We start from the raw sequence: 24,382 nt of genomic DNA, 5'->3' as shown, positions 1-24,382 counted from the left end.
TATTACAAACCTGCCATTACTGTTATTTTGGATAATCAAAGTGAATGGGATGCATGAGCTTGTTGGGCATTCTTGTCGTAATCTTTCCAATATTCTAATGTGATACAGTTATCCCACAAGAAGGTAATGTGTGAGAACTGTCAGAACTCACTACCTGAAAGACATCTCTCAGATCTTCATCTTCAACTTTATTCAAAAGTCTGCAGTCTGATGCAGTGCATTTTTCAATAGCAGTTGTTAATGTCACACACGTATGCCTTGGGGACAGCATAAAGGCTCAGGTGATGGTAATCCCTTGCAGATCCATTGGGTGGCACTGTATTCTAATGCCTTCTCTCTTCCTCCCTCTTCAGACAGGATGATTGACAACCATGACAGACATCATTTCTAGTGTCTGTCCACCTGGACCCTCCTCTTCCTGCCTAGTCTGCATTTAACCGGAAGTGTCGTCATCTTGGATAGTCTAATTTGAGACTCGTGTCCTTAGAGACGTTCTTTTTTTTCTGAAAATATGATTCATCATCTTTTGTCTTTAAATATACAGGGTCGCGGTGTCGCCCCAAATATTTATCTTTGTCTTGTTCTCCTTTAAGTTTAAAAATTAAGTTAATTTTTGTTAAGTTAAATTTTGTTTCGTAGACATGGATACAGTTGTATATAAATGAATTAAAGCCTAGCATGGATTTTGATGATTAAACGTTATTTGTTTGAGGGCAGCATGTGTTGCTCTTAATAGGTGCAGTTTTACTTCAATTCGCCAGCACTAAGTTTAAAAATATCAACATTATTGTCCTTTGAACTGTCTGGGAGAGTTTTAAATCAAAAGTAACCATTTACTCAGTCTTTCCCAGCTATCGTTAAAGGGATGTGTGAAAATGCCTGTGACTTTTGGAATTAACCGCATGCATTAATGCTTTAACTTTGGCAGTCCTGGTGATTATTAAACTAATCATGTATTTTGTTATTTCAGGTCATTTTTTTAGGGGCCTGAAGCTGCTTACCTTTTTACTTTCTCGTATACTAAGTATAAGGAAAGTATTGTAATCGTTCAAAGATTCGATGTCGAGATTTTAATGAATCTCGACGTTTTAGACCTTCCTGACTTTCTCGTATACTAAGTATAGGGAAAGTATTGCAATCGTCCAAAGATTCGATGTCGAAATTTTAATGAATCTCGACGTTTTAGACCTTCCTGACTTTCTCGTATACTAAGTATAGGGAAAGTATTGTAATCGTCCAAAGATTCAATGTCGAGATTTTGATGAATCTAAACGTTTTAGACCTTCCTGACTTTCTCGTATACTAAGTATTGGGAAAGTATTGTAATCGTCCAAAGATTTAATGTCGAGATTTTGATGAATCTCAACGTTTTAGACCTTCCTGACTTTCTCGTATACTAAGTATAGGGAAAATATTGTAATTGTCCAAAGATTCGATGTCGAGATTTTAATGAATCTCGACGTTTTAGACCTTCCTGATTTTCTCGTATACTAAGTTTAGGGAAAGTATTGTAATCGTCCAAAGATTCAATGTCGAGATTTTGATGAATCTAAACGTTTTAGACCTTCTTGACTTTCTCGTATACTAAGTATAGGGAAAATATTGTAATTGTCCAAAGATTCAATGTCGAGATTTTGATGAATCTAAACGTTTTAGACCTCCCTGAGTATGAAAATACCATTTTTGGAATTACATCTGTGTGTCTTTCTGTGTGTGTCTGTGTGAACGTAAACACGATAACTTGAGTACGCTTTCACTTAGGTCAATCAAATTTTGTATACAAGTATTAGGTTCAAAACAGAGATTTCTGTCAACTTTTCAGCTATTTCCGCTAACTGGAAGTGGTACTTTACCTTTTATTCATGCAGCTGCAGAGTCCAATTTATTCAACTTTACTTTTATAATAATTGTTCAATATATTGTTAATTTGATTTGATTTGTTGTTGATGGCTCTTTAATGTACATAATATTAAAATATAGTCATTGTCTTGTGGGTTTACTCCTCACATATTAATCCCCACGTCCGAGTGTATGGGATTGTCTAAGGGAGACCACCCTCGGTTTTTTTCTTTTATTTTAATTGAGTGTTCATGTTACATTTTGCAAAGCATTTTCAGGACTGGAATAGCCTTTATTTTTCATATGCATGAATGTACATGTGATTTTTTTTTCCTAGATTTGACATTGTATGCTGTATTCCTTGGGTACAGAACAGAGTGGACACTCTAAGTAGTCCCCCTAACTCCGGCTGCAGTGAATCGGTGACTTTTTCCATAGACATATGTCTCTTACCGTAAACTTCCACCCTCTTGTATAGCCTGTCCATTCAGATGACAGCCAAAATACATACGCAATAAAAGAACACTGAATGAGTGAAGCACAACGGCCTGCTCTATTTCACATTTTTCTTGGTCTTTCCCGGCAATGTGGGATGTTCGAGTGTGTGTGTGTGTGTGTGTGTGTGTGCGTGTGCGTGTGTGTGTCTCTCTCTCTTTTTTTTTTCTTTTTTTAGTGGCTAGCGACACAAGATACAAATTCAATTATAAATAGATGCTCAAGTTGGTGGGATTTTGTGATGAGTACATGAGTAAGGGGGCAAAGGAATACACCAAATCCCTGCTGTTTGGAGGCTGCCACAGTAAATGGCACATTAAAATTGTCAGCTCGATACAGAATTCAATTTTTGTCTGTCTCCTTGAAGCGATGCCTGAGAGGAAAACCTTTCTCGCCAGTGTTAAGTTCAAGCATGGCTAAAGAGTATTCCAACTAAAGCTGTCCTTAAAACAGGCGAATGGATATCTGATAAAGAAGGAAACGGATTATGTTTTTTAAAAATTTTTTTTTCAATCTCAAGACCCAGGCTGAATTCTCTTGGCTTGAAGGGAGCACTATCTCAAAACAAGCTTCGACGAAAAAAAAATAAAATAAATAAAAAATGGGAGTGTGGACCTCCCAGGAGATCGCCTAAAGCTCAGGCAGCCACTAAAAGAATCTGAAACCTATTTTATCTTTTATTACGAAGGTTCTGTTCCCATTAGTGCCCTAATTTCAGCTTTGAGGACTCCTATATTGTCTGTGCTACATCTGTACACAATATTTATGGCTGTGAGGCATTGCTTTTTATCTCAGACTAATGGGTTTCCTCTTGCAAAGAAAGCTACGCCGTTGCCACTCCTGGTTGCAGCTCTCAAAGTTCTTCCTTTTGTATAATTCACATATTTTTTTATTTTTTGCTAATTCATTAAAGGGTATCTTACAGAAAGGGGGACATGGTGACACAGTGGTTAGCGTGGTTGACGTTTTCCCTCCCACATCACCATTATATGGTGATTTTACATTGGCTGCATTGGAATAGCCCACTGCAGTAGACCAGCCCCTTCCTTCTAGTGTTGGTTTCTACCTTCTGCCTAAAGATGGTCCCATTTAACCCTGAAGTGGATTAAGTGGATTTGCGAATGTTACATTATCTTACACAAAGATGGAAATGAGTGCTTTGAAAATGCTATTAGAAGTTCTTTGTAACAAGCAGTGCTTCCCAATCCTTAATAATGCCAAAGAACTCATCGATGTGTCAAAGTTTGGAACTGGATACTATTTGCATAGCTGGTGGTCCAAGTATAAGCCAGCCCCACTTGGCTCCCAGTCCGGCCGTACCAATGAAAAACTCCATCGTCTCAACTGTTTAGCCCACCTTCTGATTGTAAGAGTGTCTCATCTCCTTTAAACCTGAGCTCTTCAACATATTGCAGTGTTAATTCACAAACACATACACGAGAGGAATGGGAGTAATATGATGATAACAAAATACTGTGCTTAGTTTCACAGGACCCCAATGGTGCAGTGAGATGACAAAACTCAGTTAGCATTCCCAATCCCTCAAGTCTTTCTTCTGCCCTGTCAACCGACATTTGTCCCATTCACCTCATGACTTTAGATGTGGCTCTGTGCCTGCTGTCTGAGGAGGGCTGCCTTGCTCCTCTTGTCCCTAATGGCATACCCTTGATAGCACCTTTCCCTTTGTTTTCACCCATCCTTTCATTCCACCATTATTAGATCTCTGTTACTGAAATTTAATAATATCAGGTGCTCACTCTGAAAGATGATATACAGTGGATTCAGAAACTATTCTGACAACCTCACTTTCTGCACGCTTTATTGTGTTATCGATGTAATTTTAAACTATAAATTTGTCATTTTTGACCACCAATCTACAGTCAATTATCCATATTGACAAAGTGTCAACATGTTTTCAGAAAGGTATTACAAATGTAATACAAATCAAAAAATGAAATCTCTGTTTGATATAAAGTATGTATTTAGATCTGTAGTTCATGTATTTTGTAGAAGAACCTTTGGCAGTTTGCAAATCAGGAGAAGGTGGGAGCAGAGGACGCCATCATCTACAGTATATGCTACATCGATCCCTCTCTCACTTGGACAGAAGCAGTGGTGCTGTAAGAATTATGTTTCTAGACTTCTCTAGCGCCTTCAACACCATCCAACCTCTGCTCCTTAGGGACAAGCTGACAGAGATGGGAGTAGATTCATACCTAGTGGCATGGATCGTGGTCTATCTTAAAGACAGACCTCAGTATGTGTGTCTTGGGAACTGCACGTCTGACATTGTGGTCAGCAACACAGGAGCGCCGCAGGGGACTGTACTTTCTCCGATCCTGTTCAGCCTATATACATCGGACTTCCAACATAACTCGGAGTCCTGCCACGTGCAAAAGTTCGCTGATGACACTGCTATCGTGGGCTGCATCAGGAGTGGGCAGGAGGAGGAGTATAGGGACCTAATCAATGACTTTATTAAATGGTGCGACTCAAACCACCTACAACTGAACACCAGCAAAACCAAGGAGCTGGCGGTGGATTTTAGGAGGCCCAGACCCCTCATGGAACCCATGATCATCAGAGGTGACTGTGTGCAGATGGTGCAGACCTATAAATATCTGGGAGTGCAGCTGGATGATAAATTAGACTGGACTGCCAATACTGATGCGCTGTGCAAGAAAGGACAGAGCCGGCTATACTTCCTTAGAAGGCTGGCGTCCTTCAACATCTGCAATAAGATGCTGCAGATGTTATATCAGATGGTTGTGGTGAGCGCCCTCTTCTACGCGGTGGTGTGCTGGGGAGGCAGCATTAAGAAGAAAGACACCTCACGCCTGGACAACCTGGTGAGGAAGGCAGGCTCTATTGTTGGCATGGAGCTGGACAGTTTAACATCTGTGGCAGAGTGATGGCCACTGAGCAGGCTCCTATCAATTATGGAAAATCCACTGCATCCACTAAACAGTATCATCTCCAGACAGAAGAGCAGCTTCAGCGACAGACTGCTTTCAGTTCCACCCGGGGGGGTAAACGTTAACATTATATAAAGTTATTGTCTGTTTTTACCTGCATTATTATCAGTCTTTAATTTAATATTGTTTTTTTTGTATCAGTAAGGTGCTGCTGGTGTATGTGAATTTCCCCTTGGGATTAATAAAGTATCTATCTATCTATCTATCTATCTATCTATCTATCTATCTATCTATCTATCTATCTATCTATCTATCTATCTATCTATCTATCTATCTATCTATCTATCTATCTATCTATCTATCTATCTATCTATCTATCTATCTATCTATCTATCTATCTATCTATCTATCTATCTATCTATCTATTTAATAGGAGCTTCAGATCTTCTTGGGTAAATCTTTATAAGCTCTGCATTGCTGGATTTGGGCAGTTTATCCCATTCTTCCTAACAAATCCTATCGTGCTCCACTACATTGGATGGGAAGTGTCTATAGGGTGCCATCTTCAAGTCTCTACAGGGTTTAAGTCAGGCTGAGGCTGAGCCACTCAAGGATAGTCAGAGACTTGTCCCAAAGTCACTCCATCATTGTCTTGGCTGTCTGCTTTGGGTCTTTGTCATACTGTAAGGTCAACTGTCACCACAGTCCGAGGTTGTGTGCACTCCCAAGCTGGTTTTCTTTAAGGACCACTCTATATTTGGCTGCATTCAATATGCACTCAATTCTGACTATTCTTCCTGTCCCTGTCACTGAGGAGTACCATCATAGCATGATGCGGCCACCACCATATTTCAGTGTATGGGTGGTATTATACAGGGGATGAGCAGTGCCTGGTCTTCTCTAGACATAGAGTAGTGCATGCAGTTCTGTTCAGAGAGTTCAATTTTTGTCTGATGATAGTCAAAGAGTTTTTCCGTTCATGGTCTCGTAGTTCTTTAAATGTCATTTGACAATCTCCAAGTGGGTTGTCCTATACTTTTTACTCAAACGTGACTTCTGTCTAGCCCCTTTATCGCAATCATCAGGTTGAGGAAGGGCTGTTTTTTTTCACCATCTCAGCAGACACCTCCAGCCATCCTCCTCAATGGCTTCAGTTAATTCTTAAGAGGTGGTCTCAAGTCCAGTATCTGGTTTGAAATGGCACCAACATCCAGCGGCTTGCCTTATTTGGTGTGTATGGATTCTACGAGGTCCATACAGGCATCTGAAGAGCAGACTGTGCAGCCAAAGAAGAGTCTTTATGCTAAGAAGAAGACTTCCCAAGACTGCCCTGAGACTTGAAAGTTGTAATGATAAAGAGGATTGCAGGGGGAGTCTGCAGAAGGGCAGGTACACCAGATTTACATTTCATTGGTCTTTCTATGTCTTCCTCTCCCACCTTGAGTAACTGAAGACAACACATTGGTGCATCCATGTGTGTGGTAGATTAGATGAACACTCTAGACGCTCCCTGGCACAAGTTACTTTATGAAGTGATATTTTATAGCCACAGCTCTCAGCAGCCCTCATTTCCACCTAATAATGCCTAACAGTGTCATTACAATTATGACCATTTAATGAAGCTTTGATGCTACAGAGTGTCACACATGGAGGATAGGCAGTACTTCTGATATCTAATCAACGAAAGGCTCTGGGGAAGGTGCCGTCATACTTTATAGGCTCTGTTAACATACAATGCCTTTCCGTTTAATTAGGTGACCTTGGATTCACAGTCACGTCTTTACGACTTATTAAGTTTGCACTTGCAGATGCAGCCAGAGAGCCTCTTCCAATTTCTTCAGTCATCTTCCTATTGCTATCCACAGCTTTGGGCACACTGTGTCTTTTTAGGACAATGTGCAGCAATACACACCCCTTTGGGGGTGAAACACCCCTTATCTTGTACTTTTAATATATGAATCTAAGAAAGTGCCACTTCACCTAAATTATTTAAGAGTAGCATGCCCACACTTTACTGCAATACTTCATGGAGTAATGAGGAGAACTTGTATAAATGACAATTCTCTGTCAGCCCTGGCGTTGTCACCATTCACACTCGGGCTGAACACTCACATTGTTTCTCTTTCTTTTTATGCTGTGAAATGAATAGGCTTGATGCACGAAAAAGGTTTGGGGCAGCCTCCTGTATACTTCAATCCTGGCTGCAAAAAGGCAAATTTGAAGCACAGTTGTATACAGAGCTGAGTCCAAAACAGAACTGAGTTAATGCAGGAAGTGGTAAGGGTTTTAAGGCAGGTTGGCGGAAGTGATGTTATGGGGACCAGAAGGGGAAATGATGTCATTTTGGGGGGGAAGGAGAAGGGAGTTGGGATTGGTGGGACCAGAAGTGATGTCATAGGGACTGGAACCGGAAGTGACGTCTTCGGGTGGGGGCAGAACCAGAATTGATGTCATGGGGGCTGGAACCTGAAGTGACATCATTTTGGGGGGGATGGAGAGGGGCAGGAAGGGAGGTTTGGGATTGGTGGATCGGAAGTGATGTCATGGGGATTGGAACTGGATGTGATATTTTCAGGGCCAAAACCAGAAGTGATGTCATGGGAACCGGAAACGGAAGTGACATCTTTGAAATCAGGCAGAATTTCCCGTGTCTGGTCTGAGAAAGTGAAAGGTTTACTGCACCCCACCACACTCCTGGCCTGACATGGAATTACCTGCTTTTGGTCCTTTTAGCTGCCTCCCATGCGCACGTGTGCGACAATGTTAATGACTGTCACTTGTCCCAAATTCCTCCTGACCTTTGGAATAGACTGTCAAATGGAAGATTTGGCCGAACTGTGTAAGGTGTCATACCTGACTGCATGCCTTCTACAGGCTACCCCTAAGGCTCGTTTTATGTTAATAGTTTGATTCATACTATATGATGAGTTGCTTTGAAAGGTACTATACACTAATGAGTCAAAACATTATGACCACCTGCCTAATATGCTGTTCTCTTCTGTGTGCCACCAAAACAGCTCCAACCTGGTAAGATATGGGCCCTACAAGACCTCTGAAGGTGTCCTGTGGTATCTGGCACCAGGACATTTGCAACAGATCTTCTGACTCCTTGAAGTTGTGACGTGGTTTTTAACATTGTTATTCCCACACATCCCACAGACGCTCGATTGGATTTAGATTTGGAGAGTTTGGAGGCTGGAACAGCAGCTTCATCATGTTCCTCAAACAGTTCCTGAACACTTTCTGCAGTGTGATAAGGCAAATAACTGTGCTGAAAGATGTCACTTCCATTGGGGGATACAATACTCATGAAGGGATGTAAGTGCACTGCAACACTGTGATGTTTAGATAAATGGTGCAAATGAATATGTTCGCAACCCAGAGTTTCCCAGCAGAATATTGCCCAAAGAATCAAACGTCTTCCACAGGCTTCTCTTCTTCCCAGTGTGCATCCTATTGTCATCTTTTCCCCAGGTAAAGGACTCACACGTAACCACATGATGCAACGGAAAACAACATTTATATGACCAGGGACCTTCTTCCTTTGATCCCAGGTCCAGTTCTGATGCTCACAGGCCCATTGAAGGCATTTTCAAAGTTGAACACTGGTTAGCATGGGCACTCTGATTGGCCCCCAGCTACGCAGTCCCATACATAGCAGGGTTCAAGGCACTGTGAATCATGATACTTTACTCCCATAACCATCACAAAAGTTATCTCCAATTTGTGCCGCTGTAGCCCTTCTGTTGGCTCGTACCAGACAGGATAACTTTTGTTAACTTCTCGCATCTCTGCCTGTTGGCAGTTGCTGGTGTTTGCTTTCTCCTCAGACCTCTGTCAGTAAGAACTCACATGGCTGACTTTGAGCACCCCACAAACCTTGCTGTTTCAGAAAAGTTCTGATCCAGTCGTATGGTCGGTCAACTGATGGTGAGAAGAGATTTCATGTAAATGAATACTTGACTTTGAGCAAACAGTTTTAAATCAATTTAAACAAAGACATTGTGGCCAGGTGCAGGCATGACAATTCACAAAAAGAAAAAAAAAAACCCAGAAGAACTTGAGATGCCAACCGAGTCGCCCTGTTTAATTAACTGAGAATGTCCAACAGAGATGATGCCTCTTGGCTTTTATGCTCCTTACCTTCTGCAGATTCAGGGTCTGTCTGACAGGCTACGCTGGTTGTGAAAGACGCCTCCTTCTGGGCAGCCAGGTTTCTTGTATCTGGGGAAGCCAGAAGGGGCAGAGCTAAGTGCCGTCATTGGGCGGTTTCTCTGTGCCTCAATCAAGTCTGTGAGACAATCCTCCAATGTGCATGCATGACAACATTTACAAGTAATTAAAAAATAAACAGAATATAAGAAGAAAAAATACAAATAATCAATAAGTTGTCACCCAAGATTAATTGATAGATCTTATGATTGTTTCTTCCCTTTTTTACACAAGATGCGTTTGGGATTGATACATTGATAAAGAAACAGCTAGACGGAGTCACAAATAAAGTAACATGTTCAACTGACTGTGCTCTGGTCGGTAGGCACTGAGCATCCTACTTATGTATTGATGACAATACAACAACAACACGCACTAATAATCATGGACCAAGGCAAAACTAAACCTCATACTGTTACTCTTACATAAGTCATGATTCCTCTGTTAACTTATTTTTTAATGGATTCACTGCCCTTCATTTAGTTTGCTTGCTGACCCACATGACCTTTCCCATCCAAGATGATAAATAGGTCTATTAATGGGCCTCAGATTAGAGCTAAACAGCTGGCTGCATGTACACCATACTGAAAATACAGCACACGGAATGGCACTGCGAGCGTCCACAAGGTGGTTTGTGGGGCTGCTTTTGTTGTTGTTTTTTTTAAATTCATTGTAGTTCATCTACCTTTCAGTCAATCCTTAAGTGTCCATGTGATGGAGACACTTGTCCTACTGGCTTTTTAAAATCTGTGCCACCTTAAAATGGTGTTCATGGTCGTGTTTGCCTTCTGTCAACTCTGGGGTTTGCCCCCATCTCTTTTTCTTTTCCTGCTACTTCAACCTGATAGTTATGTGGGGAGTTCTCAATGAAACTGTCATATATCATACAGAGTTCACACAGTTATTGATGATTGGTTTCATTTAATGTACTGCATGAGCTTTGTTAATTTATGTTTAATAGCAAAAGTTGTCTTTGTAGCAAAAAGAAGGCAGCAGGATGCTGCTGGGGGGCCTTGACTAAGGTTCCTTCAAAATCGGATTTCTCACAACCCAAGCCAGACTGATTTTTCTTCAAACTTCCCTATTAAGCAGTTTCTATTTACTGAGCCTGAATAAAAGCGTTCTGAATCATTTCTTATTATGTCAGCCAATTTATTTTGCCATCTAATTAATTCTACTGCATACTGGGAAAACCTGCAAAAAAGTATTGAATTGTGTTTTGAAAGTATGAAAGAATTTTAATTATACAATGTTTTATGCAGATACATATACAGTACATATCTAGATTTATACTGTCTATATAGTAATATATATATATATATATATATATATATATATATATATATATATAGTGGCAGATGGCTGGGGTGCCATGCCCAGTCGGGATGCCCTTCTGATGAGAAGACCAGGGATGACGACATGTCAACAGCAGTACCTCCCCTCCTGGATGGGCTTGGAAGGTCAGCCCTTTTGGGCCCTGTGGCCACCGACAGTTGAAGAGCTCCGGAGCCCTGGTCTGCAGCACTTCCACCACACCCAGAAGTGCTGCCAGAAGATGATTGGGGAGCACCGGGTGCGGTATAAAAGAGCCCACCTCACTCCATTCAAGGAGCCGGAGTTGGGAGGCACAGGGGAGAGCTTATGGAAGAGGAGTGGAGGTGGCAAAGGAAAAAAGAATAAAGGCAAAGGAAAGGAAGGAAAAGGACTGAGTTGTAGCTGGTTGGTGATTGTGCGGTGCTGTAAAGGGCAGAAGATAAAGAATAAAATGTGTGTGTTTTGGACTTGTGTTTCCTGTGTCTGTCTGGGTCCGGGCTGATTCTCCATAATATATATATTGTGACCAGTGGATAGACCACAAGGAGACAGGAAAATAGTTGGGACATGAGGTGGGCTACCGCACTTAATTGTAAGGCATCAAGCCAAAGTAACAGAAGGCAAATATAGGCAGCTCAGTACACTGGGCTCAAGGATAAACTTGCTTGGCTGCAAGTGGGACCTCCGTCTCCATTGTTGGTTGCTTTATGAATGAGCCTCCATCTTCCAGAGACCACCGTTTTTACTGTAAATTGCAGGGCATGCATGAGGATAAAGGTGGGGACTAGACTTCCTCCTTAGACTGCCAGGCACCGCTCATCACCTGTGCAATACCATAAAAATTGTGAAGTATGGTGGTAGCAGCATATTGCCATATAGTTGTTTTTCAGTGTCAGGGGCTGTGAAACAAAAAAATGGTTGAGGGAAAGCAGAACAGAGCAAAGTACACAGATAAAAACCTGCAATGGAGTGCTCTGGACCTCAGACTGGGCTGACCACTCACCTTCTGAAAGTTCAAAGATCCGAAGAACGAAGTAAAGACATCCTAGGAGTGGCTTAGGGCAAATTATGGGAATGTTCTCGAGTAGCCCAGCCAGAATCTGGACATTAACCCAATCAAACATCTCTGGAGATACCTGAAAATAGCTCTTCATGGATAGTCTGCATCCAAGCAGACAGAGCTTGAGGGGATCTGCCTAGAAGAATGGCAGAAAATCCTCAAATCCAAGTGTGCTAAGCTTATTATAACAAACCCAAAAATGACTCAAAGCTCTAACCATTTCCAAATGTGTTCCAAGGAAGTGCTCAGTAAAGAGTCTCAATACTAATGATGTGAAGTGAACGAATGAGCTAGTTCTTTTGTACTTGTCTTGCTCTCTGAACAAATCTACTGGTTCACTGACATTAAAGAGCAAATCTTTTTGAGGCATGTGCAGTGCACGCTACATTTTATATAGCATTCCATGACAGTCCGGAGCTATCATCTTAATGCCATTTAAATGGCTGCTGTCTTTGGGAAATGGCCTATCAGTAAACTGTTTCAGCAAAACGGTCAGGAATGACAACTAGCCAATAACTGACTTGTTAGATGACACCAAACACCTCCCATCGATCAGTTTACTCTGACTGAGTGACTGTGACTGTTTCAGTACACGGACTGATTGAATGAACCAGTATGCCCCCTACTCATCTAGAGAACCACTGCGAGTTCGTTCACTTAATGTGGATAAGAGATTTGCAGTACAGTACACTGAACTTGTTCACCGCAAGAATGAGCTCCTGTACTAAACTGAGGAACAAACTGCAGACGACAGACTCGCGCTCGTACATTCAATCGCAGTTCAGTTCACTGATGATATATGTATGGCAGATTGCATCAGAAAGAATGGGACATAAAAAAAGGAAACTGCAGGAGATTAATCCAAAACTGAAAATAATTTTATTTTGTCATATTTCAATGATCTCACAGTTTTATTGTGATGTGTGCAGTATTCTAGGGTTCTATTTGTACGATTATTTTTTTTTTCTGTTTATTATTGAAATTTAATTTATTGCCAAAATTCAATAAAGAGGATTATTATTATTATTATTATTGTTATTATTATTATTATTATTAAGTGAGACTTACTTATGTTGATGCTTGCTTTTTATATTTTTTGCTTTTTTTGGTGGTTAAAGTTGTTACACAGTTATGATACTATTCTAGGTTTTAAACTACAATATAGCTGCTTGTTTTTATTTTGAAGTGAACAAATCAGTTATTCAAAGATTCAAATCATTTTGGTGAACTGAATGAAATGAATCAAATCACTAAAATCGTTTTCCACATCACTACTGAATACCTGGCTCAATGTGATATTCTGTTTCTTCATTTTTTAATATATTTGCCAAGCATTCTAAAATCCTGTTTTCGCTTTGTCATTCTGGGGTATTGAGTGTTGCTTGATGTGAGGAAAAATGCATTTTAGCACAAAGCTGCATCATAATAAAATGTGAAAAAAAGTGATGGTGCCTGAATACACTCTACATATACATTGACACAAAGAGACACCTGGAGACCACCCCAGGGGTTTCTGAAGAGGTAAGCAGTACCACTCCAGGACAAGATTGGGTGCTGACTCTAATGGTGTCTTCTTCTTTCTCTGCAGCATCAAACAGTCACCCAAAGGGGACACCTAGGCACGCCCACAAAGCCCTGAGAAGGCTCCGCCCCTTCTGGGCCCAATGATACAAAAAAGAGAAGGTGCATTCTGACCTGATGCATTCTGAGATTCCCAAAGCAGAAAGTCGATTGTTCATGTGTATTGTTTCAATCTTTGAACCATCTTTTTGGTTTAACTAAACTATTCTCCAGAGTTCTTGTGTTTACTTCCTGGCCAGAGTATAACATACGCATGTACATCTACATATACTGTATATATACACATCTACATCAACATATGCATACACATATACAGTACACACACATACAATTACTGAATACATATACAGTACTGTGCAAAAGTTTTAGGCAGGTGTGAAAAAATGCTATAAACAAAGAATGCTTTCAAAAATGGAAGTGTTAATCATTTATTTTCATCAATCAACAAAATGCAGTGAATGAACAAAAGAGAAATCTAAATCAAATCAATATTTGGTGTGACCACCCTTTGCATTCAAAACAGCATCAATTCTTCTAGGTACACCTGCACACAGTTTTTGAAGGAACTCGGCTGGTAGGTTGTTCCAAACATCTTGGAGAACTAACCACAGATCTTCTGTGGATGTAGGCTTCCTCACATCCTTCTGTCTCTTCATGTAATCCCAGACACACTCAATGATGTTGAGATCAGGGCTCTGTGGGGGCCATACCATCACTTCCAGGACTTCTTGTTCTTCTTTACACTGAAGATAGTTCTTAATGACTTTGGCTGTATGTTTGGGGTCGTTGTCCTGCTGCAGAATAAATTTGGGGCCAATCATACGCCTCCCTGATGGTATTGCATGATGGATAAGTATCTGCCTGTATTTCTCAGCATTGAGAACACCATTAATCCTGACCAAATCTCCAACTCCATTTGCAGAAATGCAGCCCCAAATGTTCAAGGAACCTCCACCATGTTGCCTGCAGACACTCATTATTGTACCGCTCTCCAGCCCTCATCAGTCCAGAGCACCTGCTGCCATTTTTCTGCACCCCAGTTCCTATGTTTTCGTGCATACTTGAGTCACTTGGCCTTGTTTCCACGTCGGAGGTATTGCTTTTTGGCTGCAACTCTTCCATGAAGATCACTTCTGGCCAGACTTCTCCGGACAGTAGATGGGTGTACCTGGGTCCCACTGGTATCTGCCAGTTCTGAGCTGATGGCACTGCTGGACATCTTCCAATTTCGAAGGGTAATAAGCTTGATGTGTCTTTCATCTGCTGCACTAAGTTTCCTTGGCCGACCACTGCGTCTACGATCCTCAACGTTGCCTGTTTCTTTGTGCTTCTTCAAAAGAGCTTGAACAGCACATCTTGAAACCCCAGTCTGCTTTGAAATCTTTGTCTGGGAGAGACCTTGCTGATGCAGTAGAACTACCTTGTGTCTTGTTGCTGCGCTCAATCTTGCCATGACATGAAACTGTCTTCCACAACCTCACCTTGGTAGCAGAGTTTGGCTGTTCCTCACCCAGTTTTAAGCCCCCTACACAGCTGTTTCTGTTTCAGTTAATGACTGTGTTTCAACCTACGTGTGACATTGATGATCATTAGCACCTGTTTGATAGAATTGGTTGATCAGACACCTGACTAGAATCCTACAAAATCCCTGACATTGTGCAAGTGTACCTATAAGAATTGATGCTGGTTTGAAGGCAAAAGGTAGTAACACCAAATATTGATTTGATTTGATTTAGATTTTTCTTTTGTTCGCTCACTTTGCATTTTGTAAATTGATAACAATAAACAATCATTATTTATATTTCTGAAAGCATTCTTTGTTTAAAGCATTTTTTCACACCTGCCTAAAACTTTTGCACAGTACTGTACATATACAAATACATATACATATACATATACATGTCTGACTAGACACAATAGTGGAATTTTGCTTTCCTGACATTCTGTGTGCTTGATATAGCAAGGAAAGTCTCTTGGATGAAGAGGAAAGGCAGATGTGGCAGTCATCTGGCATTGATAAAAGATCATCAGCATATTTGAAGAACGGCCATCTTTTGGTCTCAATGCCAAACAAGCAGAGAAGTGGCAAATATAATCAAGCACTGGCTCACATGACTCCCGACAATTAATTGCAGAAAGTCAGATGCTAAAGATAAATCAGACGGTTCTGTGCACTTAAGGGTCCCAAATGTGCCACATTTTACACTGGTTTCACGCTTCTTCAAAGCTCCAGGCTATTGAAACACGGCATTAGCATATTGATTGTACTTGATTTGTACAGTGTGTTAGAAAATGAATGCCTGCAAAAAAGCAGACTGATCATCCTTCAGCAGCTCTGGATATTTGCAGCATCTACTGCCTGTTTTAGCTTTATGAAGAGCACGTGACCAAGGTGCTATATAGTTTCATCGTTTCTCCAGGCCAAAAAAAATCTTGGCAGCACCAGAAATAGCAGAGTGGGCCTACATCCAGATGAACCTGTGTTATTAAAGTGTACCTCTGGTGTTATATTGAGTGGCGTTGCACAGCCACCAAGGCACAGTGTGAAGAGTTACAAGTGCAAAAGTAATGAAAACAATACTGTGACTCTGTGCAGCAAATACACAGTTACAGTATGTGCGTGACTACAGTGAAACTGTACATAATTACTCTTTAGCAATGTGATGCATCCATCCATCCATCTTCCAAATCCACTTATCGAGTGCAGAGTTGCAGGGACGCTGGAGCCTAAATATAGTCAGCCAAATAGAGACAGAGGATGATTAGGGGGCAATTTAGCCTGTACATCAGGATATACCCTGCTCATTACAAAGGATGCCCAGAGATCATTTAAGACCACAGAGAGTCAGGACCTTGATTTTACATCTCACCTGAAGGATGGCACCACTTTTACAGAACCCTGAACATTGCACTGAAGCTTTGGGTTCCACATTCAGACCGCAGGGTAAGTACCCCTTGCTGACCTCACCAACACCTCTTCCAGCAGCAACCCAAGCTTTTCCTAGATGATGGTCATAATATGTGCTGTGCCACAATAAGACACAGGAAACATCAAAGGTTTGGGGCAGCCAGGGTCGGATTTCCCATAAGGCCAACCTAGGCTATGGCCTAGTGCGCAGCAGCCAGGGGGGCGTATATATAGAAGAAATAACAACCAAATATTTACAGATTTTTCAGTGTTATTTTGATAAGACATATAAAATGCTGTTTTTAAATTTACATCCATATACATTAAATAAATTGAGCGGTACAATTACGTTGGCCATCTCTACAGCTTACGCTTTCTTGCACAGTCACAGGCAAAAAGTATTTGCTGTTTCTCTCTCACATACTCAGCGTAAACCTTGTGTTAAAGGAAAATTCCAGATTTGGCGTTACAGTAGTGATTCCAAATCATTCATTACACTCATATCGCTTGACTTCTACTTATCTACTGATAGTAGGTACGTAAAATATATTGTTACTGCTTTTATATACTGTTTAGTTTACTCAGGGCCATAAGCCTGAAAGCCGGACTCGACTCTTCAATGAAACAATTGAAACCTTTTCATGGACAAAAGCGCGAAGGAAGAAATTCTAGTAGGTATTTAAGACGACTTGAAGAAATTCGATGGAAAGATTTTTTATAGGTGTTAATGTTATGCAATTTCATAAGTAGTGTAGTAGAGTAGTTTTGAATTAAAAATATAATGTGGTTCAAAGATGATAAAGATTGTATTAAGTGCTTATATGTTTTAAAAATAAACTATTACATATTAAATTGAAAATTGTAAATCAACTTTTTGAGGGGGGGGGGCACAGTATTATGTGTTTTGGCCTACAGCGTAGAAATGTTTAAATCCGGCTCTGGGGGCATCCAACCATATAATATCCCTGGCTGCAAAATGAGTAATTTTGTTGAGTTGCGAATGGCACAACGTCCAAAACAGAACTGATCGGATAGTGAGAACATGGTGGCTTTAAAGGCCAGCACAGGAAGTGATGTCAACGAAACTGGAAGTGATGTCATCAGGACCAGAAGTGGCGTCTTTAAAGGTGCTGGACCCGGAAGTGGCTTCTTTTGGGACTGGAAGTGATGTCATCAATGGCACCGGAACCTAGCGGGATTTCCCGTGGATGGTCTGCAGAGGATTCAGAGAGAGAGATGGCGCAGCTCGCCACCCCCTGGTCTGGTGTGGTACTATTATTATTCAGGCCCTCTAACTGCCTCCCAATCACACATACAGTATGTGACCACTGTGACTGTTGATGAGACAAACAGCAGAGTTTAATTTCACATATAGTTTTGCAAAATATTGCAATTTTGAAATACAAAACTCACAAAACTTAGATTTTGTAAGTGTTTTAAGTTTTTAGGGTGAAAACTAAGGAATTTTGCTCCCTAAGGGTAATTCTGCAACTGAAACTGCAGTACTACCCTGAATGTTCACGACTCCTTCTAATGCTCCGGCTCCACGTAATGTCATTGCACTGCCTGCCTGCACATTCATGCCGCCAGTTCCAACTTGCACCATTCCTTTAGGAGAAGAGGTGACATCATGGGCGACACCATCTTTGCATAGTTTCTTCAAATCTAGAAGCTGATCGCTTGTGGCCATTGAAACAGGCCAATGGGTTCTAGCAGTAGAGAAGTGCTTGCAGGTATCTGCTCTCTAGCAGCGCCCTTATTTTTCACGCTCGGTATCATGATAAACTGCCACAGTGTAGATGAGATGAAAATATATGTGCTAACAGCATGAACTTCACTTGAGGCAAAACACAATTTCTTTAGCAAAGTTTTGCTGCAATTTCAGTTTCACACGAAATGTTTCACTAACTGTGATATACTTTGTGTCCTGATTTCACTGCATAATCACACCCATTTACATTCCATCTATCCCTTTTCTGATTTTTTCACAGCCAAATGAAGCTGGAGCCTATTATAACAGCATCAAAACAGAAGCCAGCCTTGGATTAGATGCCAATCTATGAGCCACCAATTAGCCCATTATGGGAATCTTTGGACTGAACGGGAAATCCACAATGCATTTTTTTTTGTTTAGATCATAAAAGAACAATTTGAAAGCAATGAAACATATAGAGTCGTTAGAGCTGTCAGCCTACTATAGGTTATTGTAACAGGAATTCATTATGTGAATACAGAAGACAATGAACAGTGGTTACTGCAGTAAAGAGTCTGTGTTTTCAGAACAATTGTAATGGCAAGTTCTCTGCTTTTATAGCTACGTGGCAGTTGCAGTTTATGAAAAGTCAAGTAAACAATGATGCAGCTGGGGCTGCAAAAACAGCGGGGAAGCTATATAGCTTATCCTGGTCCCGTATTGTTCTATTCAAATACATGTTACAAACTTTTTATGTCTCTTTAAAAGTGTAAAATTACAATACATTAATATTAAACTGTTACACATTCAGATTGGCCTCCTCTTCAGCACTTTTGGCCAACTCTCTCTTGAGCTGTTCATGAATAAGGAGCTTCATGAAACATGACAGATTTAATGTGGCCAGTGACATTATTAATGTATGGATCCACGTTAGTATGACTGACTGCCAGACAACAAGAAGACTGCGTCAAATGACATAAGGCCAGTAGCTGATCACCAAATGAAGAAGGTGAGGAGCCTGACAACAAGCAGAAGTTAAAATTTACATATACAAGTATATCAGCTCGAAGTGGGGTGCCACCATCGAGAGAGACGTGGAGAGAGCAAACCAGATGAACAACTTTTTAAACAGGTTTGACCACCCTAACCCACTCTAACCTCGGAGTACTGCACCCTCCACCCATCCTTCTGGTGATACCAGCATAGGAGAGAGTTTACTCCAACCCACAATCACAGCAGCCCAGGTAAGCAGAGAGCTGAGGAGACTTTATGCCAGCAAAGCAGCAGGTCCAGATGGAGTATCGCCATGACTGCTGAAGGCCTCTACAGCACATCTTCAACCTGAGCCTGGAACAGGGGAGAGTCCCGAGGCTTTGGAAAACATCTTGCATCACCCCAGTCCCAAAGGTATCACATCCTAGTGAGCTGAATGAATTCCGGCCTGTTGCTCTGACGTCACATGTGATGAAAACCATGGAGCTGCTTCACTACCTGAGGCCACAGGTCCATCACACCCTCAACCCTCTGCTGTTTGCATACCAGGAGAAGGTGGGAGCGGAGGATGCCATCATCTACATGCTACATCGATCACTCTCCCACTTAGACAGAGGCAGTGGTGTAGTAAGAATTATGTTTCTGGACTTTTCTAGCACCTTCAACACCATCCAACCTCTGCTCCTTAGGGACAAGATGACAGAGATGGGAGTAGATTCATACCTGGTGGCATGGATCGTGGACTATCTTAAAGACAGACCTCAGCATGTGCGTCTCAGGAACTGCAGATCTGACATTGTGGTCAGCAACACAGGAGCGCCGCAGGGGACTGTACTTTCTCTGGTCCTGTTCAGCCTATATACATCGGACTTCCAATACAACTTGGAGTCCTGCCATGTGCAAAAGTTCTATCTATCTATCTATCTATCTATCTATCTATCTATCTATCTATCTATCTATCTATCTATCTATCTATCTATCTATCTATCTATCTATCTATCTATCTATCTATCTATCTATCTATCTATCTATCTATCTATCTATCTATCTATCTATCTATCTATCTATCTATCTACTGGTGAAATGCAAAAATCATAGTAGAAAAAAAAAAACTAATTAAAGCCACATGAAATGTAAAAAAGCAGAGGAACTAAAAGACCCAAAACTGAATAAGTCAGTCCTGTGGCTTTAAATACTTGAGTAGGTAAGCAGACTAGCTGTACATGATGCTAGAAATCGCAGGGTATGACAAATTACATGACTTTGTGATGACAACTTTCCAAGACAGTTTCATTTGTTCAAAGTATTACAAGCTATTCGTGTGTCACGCATATGCATTGGGGATGGGTTCACCCTCCGAGTCCCACCCCGGACAGAGAGGGGCTGCTGCTGCTAATTGTCTTCTCTTTTTTATCCTCCACAGTTTGGAGAACAAATCATGTGACGGCAACTGACTCCACCCCTTCTGGTCCCAGAGCCATAAAAGAATGACCACCTGGAAGCAGGCATCACTTCTCAAACAGTAGACCAGCATGAAGGAGCTCCTCGATTAGGCCTACATTTTGTCAAGCTACACTATTCTGTTGGTAACTGCTTTGTCTCATTTTCACTCCATTGAGGTTTTGATTTTGTTTTGCCCTTTAAGGAAATGAGGTTGGCACACAAAACATATTTTTTGTCGAGATTCTCAGATTTCTCGAGACTACACCTGACAGCCAATAATGTGCTGTCCTGACAGCGCTGGTGCTGCACAAATAGTCTCTAGGATGGTGAGCTCAGCCACAATCTTGGCCCTTTATTTTTCTTTTTTCAATTATATTGTAATTTGACAAACATGAGACATTTGACAAATAGGCATCTTACATTTACATTTACATCATTTAGCAGACGCTCTTATCCAGAGCGACTTACAACAGTGCTTGTTAGTTTTTTTTCGCATACCCCTTGGGGTCAGAGCGCAGGGTCAGCCATTGTACAGCGCCCCCTGGAGCAATTACAGGTTAAGGGCCTTGCTCAAGGGCCCAGCAGAGTAGGATCTCTTTTGGCACTGACGGGGATTTGAACCGGCAACCTTTGGGATACCAGCACAGATCCTTAGCCTCAGAGCCACCACTCCACCCATAAAATTCCATCTCTTTCTGTTTGTGATGTCCAAAATGCCTGTGTTCCTTATTCCTCATCGTCGCATTGTATGCATTGTACTTCTGGCTGAGTGTTTGTTGATTGCCAGCCCTCACACACCCAGACCTGTCACTTAAAACAAAATTAAACCTGTCTGGGGGTCGCAGGCTGGACGAACTGATGATGACAGGGGTGCATCGAGAATGCCTTTGACTCATGAAGAGCGTATAGATCAGGGGTGCCCAACTCCGATCCCGGATGGCCGAATCGGCTATGGAATTTTATTCTAACCATTTTCTTAATTATTGACCAGTTTTTGCTACTAATCGACTTAATTTAATTGATTTGCTGTTTAAGATTTTGGACTATGATGTTTGCTGATGACATTGTGATCTGTAGTGATAGTAGGGAGCAGGTTGAGGAGACCCTGGAGATGTGGAGATATGCTCTAGAGAGGAGAGGAATGAAGGTCAGTAGAAACAAAACAGAATACATGTGTGTAAATGAGAGGGAGGTCAGTGGAATGGTGAGGATGCAATGAGTAGAGTTGGTGAAGGTGGATGAGTTTAAATACTTGGGATCAATAGTACAGAGTATTGGAGATTGTGGAAGAGAGGTGAAAAAGAGAGTGCAGGCAGGGTGGAGTGGGTGGAGAAGAGTGTCAGGAGTGATTTGTAACAGACGGGTATCAGCAGGGGAAGGTCTACAGGACGGTAGTGAGACCAGCTATGTTATATGGGTAGAGACGGTGGCACTGACCAAAAAACAGGAGACAGAGCTGGAGGTGGCAGAGTTAAAGATGTTAAGATTTGTATTGGGTGTGACGAGGATGGATAGGATTAGAAATGAGGACATTAGAGGGTCAGCTCAAGTTGGACGGTTGGGAGACAAAGTCAGGGAGGCGTGATTGTATTGATTTGGACATGTACAGAGGAGAGATGCTGGGTATATTGGGAGAAGGATGTTAAGGATGGAGCTGCCAAGCAAGAGGAAAAGAGAAGGCCTAAGAGGAGGTTCATGGATGTGGTGAGAGAAGACATGCAGGTGATGGGTATAACAGAACAAGATGTAGAGGACAGGAGGATATGGAAAAAGATGATCCAAAGAAGAAGAAGAAGAAGATTCAGACTCTCTTTGTTGAGGAACACCAAACATGGAGGGCCACAGTGAATGTGGGTTTTTATTCTAACCATTTTCTTAATTAAGAAACAGTTTTTGATGCTAACTCATTTCATTTAATTCATTTGTTACTTAAGATTCAGACCCTCAGGGGTGAGTAACTTAAGTCCTGGAGGTCCTCAATGGCTGCAGGTTTTTGTTCCCACCCCAATTGCTTCATGAGAAGTCATTCATTGCTGATGAAACACTTATTGCTCAAGTAACATTTTTGTACTTTATTTTAATTATCTCGCTTGTTAAGATTTTAAACCCTTAAATGCTTATTTTAGACTTAATCATCTGCATGCACTGTTTTTAATCTCTCCTTATTAGCAATAAAACACAAAAAACAAAGAAACCAGCAATACTCCATTTAGCTTGTCTCCATTTACACCTGTGTGTATTCATCGTGTACTATTTGTATTAATAAAATATTTAGAAGGAAACTGAAAAGAAAAAAGTGAAGGAATGAACCCTAATCATTTGTTTTAGTCTTCATATCATTTGGATGATATCATTAGAAATGAAAGAAAAACCTGCGATTGAAGAATGACCTGACATTTCAGAGTTAAAACAATAACAAGGTCAGGTCAGGTTGGGGAGCATGCACTGGTACAGCATGTTAGCACATCCACCAACCCTCCAGGCAGAATTGACCGTCTATTTGCCACAGCCAGATGTTACGTGGGTGTCCCCTTGGCCTGGTCCAGCTGCTCAGGTCCTCAACATTGAGGATCCTGTGAGCCGGATTACCCTCAGGGAATTGCACCACACGGCCGTAGTGCCATAACTGACACTCCTTCACAATGCAGGTAATGTGCCTCCTTTGGGACTCCATGAGCAACATAAAGTCAAACCAGTGGTACCCAAGGATTCTCCGAAGAGACACAGTACCAAACGAGTCATGTCTGCATCTCAGGTCACTGCATAGTGTCCATGTCCCGCAACCATACAGCAAGACAGGAAGCAGCAGGACTCTAAAAACGTGGGCCTTTATCCTTTTACAAAGAAATTGGGGGTGTCACACACCCCTTTCCAGTGACCTCATAACCACCCCATGCTCTCCCAATCCATCTACTGACTTCATAGGAAGAGTCACCAGAAACATGAATGACACTGCTGAGGTAAGTAAACCTCTCGATGCGGTCGACACTCTCTCTGCAGAGAGACACACAGTTGATGGCTGTGCCTAAGAGGTCTTTAAAGGCCTAATTCTTGGATTTTATGCAGGACACTCAGACTCCTCGCTCAGTCTCTCAAGAGCCCCGATCAGAGCCTCCATTTACACCACGAAGTCAAGATCAATGAATCTTTCTTTATCATCAGATGCCTCACAGCCGCTGGACCCTGTAACCCTGCCCAAAACTAACAAGCCACAAATGCCAGTGCCGGTGTGGTTCCATATTTACCCGACGAGGTAAGAAGGCGGTATCGTGGCAGCAGAGCCGGCACTAAGCTAAAAAAGAAGCGGCTTGCGAGAAAGTGGCGTTTCAAGCCTTCGGTGCCTTCTGTGATTCTGGGGAATGTAAACTCAATCTCAAATAAGATCGACGAACTGGCTGCGCTGGTGAAAAAATGTAAGGACCTACAGAGAATGCAGTTTGTTGTGTTTCTGCGAAACGTGGCTAAATAACACCATCCCAGATGCCAACGTGGAGCTACCCGGGTTTAGCACCGTTAGAGCGGACAGAGATGCAAGTACCTGTGGTAAGCACAAAGGAGGAGGACTCGCTCTCTATGTTAATACACGGTGGTGTCACTCTGGACATGTTAACGTCAAAATCTCCACTTGCTGCAGGGATATCGAACTGTTGGCCGTAAGTTTACGTCCCTACTATTTTCCCAGAGAGTTTGGACATGTCATTGTTGTTACTGTATACATTCCTCCTCGGGCAGACGTGGAGTCAGCTAGTGACATCATCCATTCCGCTGTTGCTAAGTTACAAACGCAGCACCCTGAGGCGCTTGTGCTAATCGCTGGAGACTTTAACCATGTGACGCTGGACAAAACATTGCCTGCATTCTCCCAGTATGTGGACTGTAACACCCGGGGAAATAAGACTATTGATTTACTGTATGCAAACGTTAAAGAC

This window comes from Erpetoichthys calabaricus, chromosome 11, assembly GCF_900747795.2.
Source record: "Erpetoichthys calabaricus chromosome 11, fErpCal1.3, whole genome shotgun sequence".
Classification (NCBI taxonomy): Eukaryota; Metazoa; Chordata; class Cladistia; order Polypteriformes; family Polypteridae; genus Erpetoichthys; species Erpetoichthys calabaricus.
The sequence above is the reverse complement of the archived record's forward strand: the minus strand, read 5'-3'. Positions refer to the sequence as shown.